The sequence below is a fragment of the Berghia stephanieae genome, chromosome 10 (assembly GCF_034508935.2).
Source record: "Berghia stephanieae isolate SIO BIC M18660-M18661 chromosome 10, UCSD_Bste_1.3, whole genome shotgun sequence".
In the NCBI taxonomy this organism is placed as follows: Eukaryota; Metazoa; Mollusca; class Gastropoda; order Nudibranchia; family Aeolidiidae; genus Berghia; species Berghia stephanieae.
The window spans coordinates 29,796,364-29,804,095 of NC_088369.1; positions in this window are offsets into that span (position 1 = coordinate 29,796,364).

Sequence of the window (7,732 nt, forward strand, 5' to 3'; positions counted from 1 at the left end):
CAATCTTGTTGTTTATTCTATCCCCTTTGTTGTCCTTTTTAATCTCTGCTCTCAACTTGTTAGTTCTCTCATGTTAAAATCCACTCAACATCTATCATCTTTTGTCAAAACTGGCTTTTAAAACTGGCCTATGGGAACACTTTCTGTCAAGATTTTAGGATGCACTGGAAATGGAAGGAGAGGGGGAGTTGGTCCCTGTGCTAAACGAATATCCACCTATCGTATGGTAGTAATAATATGTGGTTGAAATATATATTGGTGGTGAAGGCAGTAATGAGAAGTACAGAAGACGACCAGAATTTATTTGGACTAGAAAATAAGATCCCATCAATCTGAAACCAGAAGATGAATTACACAAGGTATCCAGTCCTCCGGAAGAGTGGTTTTACACTTCCATTGAGATCGGAACCAGTTTTTTGATATCACACCTGTGGTTCCTCTAATGATGATGTAGTTGTGGTGATGATGAAGAGAGCAAATGTTGGGGACGGGAATAGATGCTGTGTGATTGGCTAAGAAGCTCACAACATTGCCATCCGGAAATATAACGGACCAACACACAAAACTATGAGTAACCTTGAACGTTTATTGTCTTGCATTAAGTGGCTTTTATCTCAACTTGTGTCTTAGACAGTGGGTACACTTTAAGAATAATGATTGTTACTAGTTCATCTCACGTCATAGAATCTAGGATCAACCCCGGCTTATTGACCCGTATCATACGGTATGACTTTTAGAACTTGATTCAAGAACTGTAACTCATAACAAACAGTTTATCTCGTCTTACCAATGCTTTGATTCTAATTTATCCAGATCAAAATCTCTGGTCTTAGTTACAACAATCTTGTTTCCAAGACAAAGTCAATTAATTCAATCCTAACGTCAATTGCCCAAAATATAGTAAACTAAAAGCTTGTCTGTCGCTCCCGTTTGTCGAAAATCTGTGGTACTGGTCAATGATAAATGAAGACGTGTATAAACCAGGATGTTTGAGAGATGTATAAGTCGCCATGCCCTCGAAACTGTGTGATATTATTATCGTTATTATTATGTCGTCTCCAAACCATAACAATCTATATTCGCGGAACCCAATTCATAACATTCCCAAACGATTTTGTATCCAAGTCGTTCTGCCCTCCAAACTATACGAGATATTAGGCTTTTAACGAAATCGGGTCGAACGCCGAACCCGAACGCCGAACCCGAACGGATATAGCCTTCTCACGTGACCATGAACGAGATCTGGATAGTGAAGACTCTCAAGCGGTATGCAGCATCGGATCTAAGGTCACGTGATAGAGGATAGCTTGGGTTGCTGTTGGCTTGTGTTAGGGGAGGGGCAAGGTCAGTGTCATTCAATAGTATATAATTGTGCATGTGGCGCTCTATACAGAGAGAAAATTATAAATTGATTACGGGGGAAGGTGGGGGGAGGGAGGGGGGGTGGGTTGACCCACAAACGATCGAGGTGTTGGGCTTCGGGTAGACCATGATACGAAATCAAAGAGAAAAGGCCGCTGGTACTTGGATGGTGGAAATGGTTGGGGGGGGGGGGGGGTAGTGACAATCAGCATGGGATGTATATATTAACATTAATAATATAGGCAATAGATGACCAGGGATGTGTATTGTTTGTATATGTTTGGTGTGTGTGTGTGTGTGTGTGCGCGCGCGCGTGTGTGTGTGTGTGAAAGGGATTACACAAAAACACCTTTCTCTGTAGCTTCCAAATGATTACGTATACGATAAATTTGAAACCCACATTGTTTGAATCAGCTCACTAATTAATTCCTGAGCCTTGAGATGGTGACGCAACTATTACATACAAGACCTTGCAGTCGAGACGGCAGGGCTTTTGGGTTACACAACCACTATTTACCCATCGGTCAGCGGTACTCTTTGATGTATACAACACTCACCGCCTTTACGCAAAGCCGCCTGCCCATAAATCAAGAGATGGTCTCCTAACTGTTCACAAGCGAACTGTCAAACGAGCAATCGATGATTGGATAAGAATCTCAAGATCTCATATAATAAGGTAAGTTTTGGAGAGGTGATATCCCCCCACCCGTCATCGGACAGAACTTTCATTGCGTTATATCATATGAGCTCCGCCTCCTCTTTCTATTCGGGAGTGACGAGATTAGACGAGAGGACGCGAGAAAAAAAATGGTCACGTGTTGGGCAAGTCGTTCGTTAGGCGAGCTTCGGTGTCTAACTATAACTCCGTATTATCATATCCAAACCGCAACCATCGATATTCTGGGAAGTCTTTTCACAACATATGTCACCTATAACTTCCAAACAGTATTATATCTGAATTAACTGAATAGCAAAATGGATTCAACAGTAAAACGATTGGTCATTACATGTGAAATTATAGATTTGTCAGTTTAACAAATTTTGATCATTCTCTTTAATAAAACACGAAAACTCAACACAAGTTTAATAGATTTTGTGCATAAAATCAATTTTGAACATTTTCAATCAGCCAGACATGACACTGTTTAGAGGAAATAAGTAACAAATTTTCATGACTTTCAAACATGTTTTTCTTACCCTTGAACGATTGTCTTTGTGGTCCCTAACTCTTATGTAAAGGTTCAAAATCTTCACTCCTTACGGATTCTGTTATAATAATTCTATTCATTCCAAATAGACGATTGTGGGAAATTTTCGAGACATGCCGATACCATTGTTAGAATAATTTACAAGAATGTCATAAAATAATAAATCTGCTCTTTCTTGGGTCGTCACGGTTGTGATTATGAATTTAGAACTGAAACCAGCAACAAGCTGGCGTGGGCTGAATGAGTGAACAAAAACAATCAAAACAAAAGAAACAAAAACTATTTTTTTTAAAAAACATAACAAAAAAACAAACTAATACATAAATAGAATGGACAACATAAAATAACAAGAATCTTATGGCGGCATAAAACAACGAGAGTCATTCCGTTGCCCCACACGTTAAACTTATATCAAATTTGTCTTAAGTGTAACAAACAGTCATGGGATAAGTTGGCCTGGGATTTTTTATATAATTTTATTACTAATGAAATAATCCAGTAGTGACGAATAAGTTCGAAAAGGTCTTTGTCAGCACTGACGAACAGGCCCTGTGTTCGACAGTACTGATCAATTGCCGGTGGTACCTCTTATTTAGTACTCAGGCGCTGGCACATTTTGGTCAGTACTGACCAATAGCCCTAGCCTAGAGAAAAAAATACTAAAGATTTCAACAAAGGAAGCTCTTTCTTTCATTTCATTTCACAATTTTCAATAATAATAATAATAATAATAATAATAATAATAATAATAATAATAATAATAATAATAATAATAATAATAATAATAATAATAATAATAATAATAATAATAATAATAATAATAATAATAATAATAATAATAATAATAATTTTTATTAGGCCCAGTGCAGCATAATTTAGACCACACAATGGATGGCTGATTAAAAAAAACAACAACATACAAACCAGTTAGTTAGCAAATTCATGACACTATGGCTGAGATATAACGTAGTCATTCAAGCTATCAATTTAGTTCACCTAGATATTGAAAAACGGTACTAGAAAATAAATCACTTTTCATATAAGAAGTTACAAACAAATATGTGGGAAGGATTTATATATGACGAATGATGCTTGTTTGCACTGCTGTTGACATGCCTTTCAATCTTGTATGCAAATATCATGCATTGTTACCTTATTATGTCCATCTTCTATATGTTTGGATGTATGAGTGTGTGTGTGTGTGTGTGTGTGTGTGTGTGCGTGTGCTTTGCATGTCAAGGTTAAAGATATATGTTTGTACATCACACATACATGAGTGCCTTTAAGTTGTTATACTATCTTACCACGTGTATCATTATTGTAATCTTTCAATCAATTTAATATTAAGGGTATTCAAAGGATTTTATCCTATGTCGCCCTACAAAGAACAAACTGAGACAGAATGATTTTGCTGACGAATTTTTAGATTTTGTATCAAAAGACACATCAAATAAGCGAAAGATTTATATCGGCGATTTTAATATTCAGTTCGATGTTGATCAGAATAGTCTCGTTAAAATTATAAAAAATATGCTGAATGAACATGGCCTCACTCAGTTAGTGACCTCTCCAACTCAAAGATTGGGGCACATCTTGGACTGGTTCATCATTGACACACCCTCGCTTGTTGAATCAATTAAAAATATCAAAAAAGAAATTTCAGACCACAATCTGATTCTGGCAACTCTCAAATGCATCAAAGAGAAAGCAAAGAAAGTCAAGATAGTGTCTAGGGATACCAAAAAAATAGACATTAGTTCCTTCAAAAACAATCTGTCAGAGGAACTAGGAAGAATGGATATACCATCAGCACAGAAAACAGACGAGGTACTGCGCAACGTCATCGACAGGCATGCGCCAAACACAACTAGAATAATAAATTCCAGGAAACCGTCTCCGTGGTTTAACCAGAGTGAAAAAACTGCCAAAAGGGAAAAAAGGAATGCAGAGGCATCGTGGAGAAAATCGGGCCTTGAGATTGACCGGCTGATATATATAGCAAAAAAGCATAAGTATAAAACCACCTGCAAAAGAGCAAAAAGAAACTATTATAACACAAAACTGTCATCAGTGAGGGACACTAAGGAATTTTTCTCTGTTTCAAAGGAACTTTTAGGGGAAGAAAAGGGCATGTGTCTACCCACTAATATCCCGGTAGAAAAGCAGCCGGATGCATTTTCAGATTTCTTTTCGGGAAAAATATCGAAAATTCGGAACAATTTGGACCTCGTGCAAAATGAAGATATAAATTTCCACCCTTTTTCGGGTTCACAGGGATTCTCTTGTTTTAAAGAAACAACTGAAGAAGAAATTTCTAAAATAATTTTTTCATCTTCCTCGAAGTCATGTGATTTAGATCCTTTACCAACTAATATATTGAAATTATGTCTTCCTGAATTGTTACCTTGCATAACTTATATTATAAATCAGTCACTTATCTCAGGACAAGTCCCAGATATCTATAAACATGCAATTGTAAAGCCTCTCATAAAAAAGCAAAATCTCAATGTAAATGACCTTAGTAACTACCGTCCCGTCTCAAATCTGCCATTTCTTTCTAAAATCCTTGAAAAAGTTGTACTCAGACGTCTTTCACAACATCTCCATGAAAACAATCTATGGGAAAAATTTCAGTCAGCTTATCGTTCTTACCACAGCACAGAAACTGCTCTGTGCTGTGTTGCGAGTGATTTGCTTGATGTTTTAGATAAAGGTTCTGTTTCTCTTCTGACATTGTTAGACCTTTCGGCGGCGTTTGATACTATTGATCACGGTATTCTCATTAAACGACTTAATATAACCTTTGGCTTGTCTGGGACTGTCTTGCAGTGGTTTGAATCTTATTTAGATGGCAGAAAGCAACAGGTTATGATTTTAGATAAACTTTCTCGTCAACATACATTGTCTTTTGGTGTTCCTCAAGGCTCTGTTTTGGGTCCAATTCTTTTTGTTTTGTATACTTCTCCATTATCTAATGTCATCACTGGTCATGGGCTGCGCTATCATCTCTATGCAGATGATACGCAACTTTATGCTACTGATAAAACTAAAAATCTCGAAAATATTGTGAAACGTGTGGAAGAATGTGTGACGGATGTGAAAGAGTGGATGGATGCAAACAAGTTGAAAATGAATGAGTCAAAAACAGAAGTGATGATTGTGGGAAATAGAGGGCAGTTGAAGGTGAATGATGGTCTTGAGGTGTTGATTGGGGGTGAAAAGATCAAAGTTTCAAAGACTGTGAAAAATTTGGGTGTCTATTTTGATTCAGAAATGAAAATGTCAGCTCACATTTCTGCTCTCTGTAAATCTTTATACTTTCAATTGAAGAAAATCAGTTCGATCCGTCAGTATATTGCAATTGGAACATGTAAAACATTGGTTGTTTCCCTCATTTTTTGAAACTAGACTATTGTAACTCGCTGCTTGTCAACTTGCCTCAGGCTTCTATTAAACAATTGCAACTACTGCAAAACAGTGCAGCAAGATTAGTTTTTGGCAAAAAAAAATTTGATCATGCAACCCCTTTGTTGGCCTCTCTCCACTGGTTGCCCATTGAAAAGCGCACATATTACAAAGCAGCGTGTCTTGTTTATAAGTGTTTGGCTGGTATAGCACCGGCATATCTCACAGATCACGTGGTCATGTGTAAATTTGAAAATTACACTTTAAGATCATGTAATGACCAAACGAAAATTTCGGAAAAAAGATCAAGAACAAAATTTGGTGATAGATCGTTTGCTTGTTTCGGCCCCAAGATTTGGAATGAACTACCACGTGGTCTGAGGGAGTGCAAGTCTTTACCTACTTTTAAAAAGAATCTCAAGACACATTTTTACTGTATTTGTTTTTCTTGACTCTATATGAATCCTTGATTTGGCTATGAATTGTTATTGTTGTTATTATTTTATTTTTTTATTTTTTCACTTAAAATTGATATTTATATTGTAAAGTGCCCAGAGCTTGTGTTTTACACGAGAATGAGCGCTATATAAATGTGTATTATTATTATTATTATTATTATTACACCATATGTTATATGTTATGTTAAGGTAGGGTACACACAATAAGAAAAGATAAGCAAGACACGAAAGTAAGGCAAGTATTGTAAGAAACATTAAATTGAATATTAACACTTTCATTTATCCAGTATTGTTTCATCATTTTATATTTAGCGATTTATTCTTGCTAGTACTACAATCAGAAAATTAATGATAGATCTACTATCAATTCATTTTTATTACATAGGATAAGTATAAGAATAATCTTCATTCGTCACATTTCTAATGAAAAAAAAAGTAAAGAGTTACTACTTACTTGGATGTTTCTTGATTAGAGTTGATGAAAAAGTAGGTAACTGAAACTCTGGCGCTCATCATATTGGACAGCAAACAGGAAACAAAATTAACTTAGTCAATTATTGTAGATGCCATCTACCAGTAAGTTGTGGATCATATTGACACGACTATGTCACTAAATAAATAGATGCATGATGTCACAACAAAAACAACATGTTTTAACCCCATACATTTAATGAGAAAATATTATTTTAACTGAATTTTCCATAGTAAAATCATGGTGGTCAAATGGCCCCTAAATAAGAAAATAGGACTTTCTAGTATTTTTCTTTTTGCAAGTCAGGGGGGCCAAATGGACCCCAAATCAGGAAATAGGACTTTCTATTTTAGTATGAAAATAGGGTAAATAGCTTTCTCATTGGATCCATTTCAACTTAGTGAATACTTTTCATTCTACCTTGTCACGTAGCCACTTATTATAAAAGCTGATTCGATTTTATCTTCATTACTCACTTCTCTCAAGAACTTACGCCTTGACGGCCACACCATTTCACTCCTCATATCATCTATATTTTAAAGATTTATATCTTACTTTCGGGACTTTATGGAGCACTCTATTATTTTGATTTCCACCATCAAGACGCCGGAGCTTCCTTGGTCACCTCTGCCAGACATACCTCTGTCAAGATTGTAGAGTCCAGGTCCTGATGAACAGGAATTACAAGTACTCTCTTTCTGGAAGTGGAACCTCACATGTCCGTATAGCATTACCATCATCTCAGCAATGTAACTGTGTTACATTTGTAACTGTGATCACTATTCGTTTATAAAAATATTCATTTAATTAATTTTATTTTTCTATTC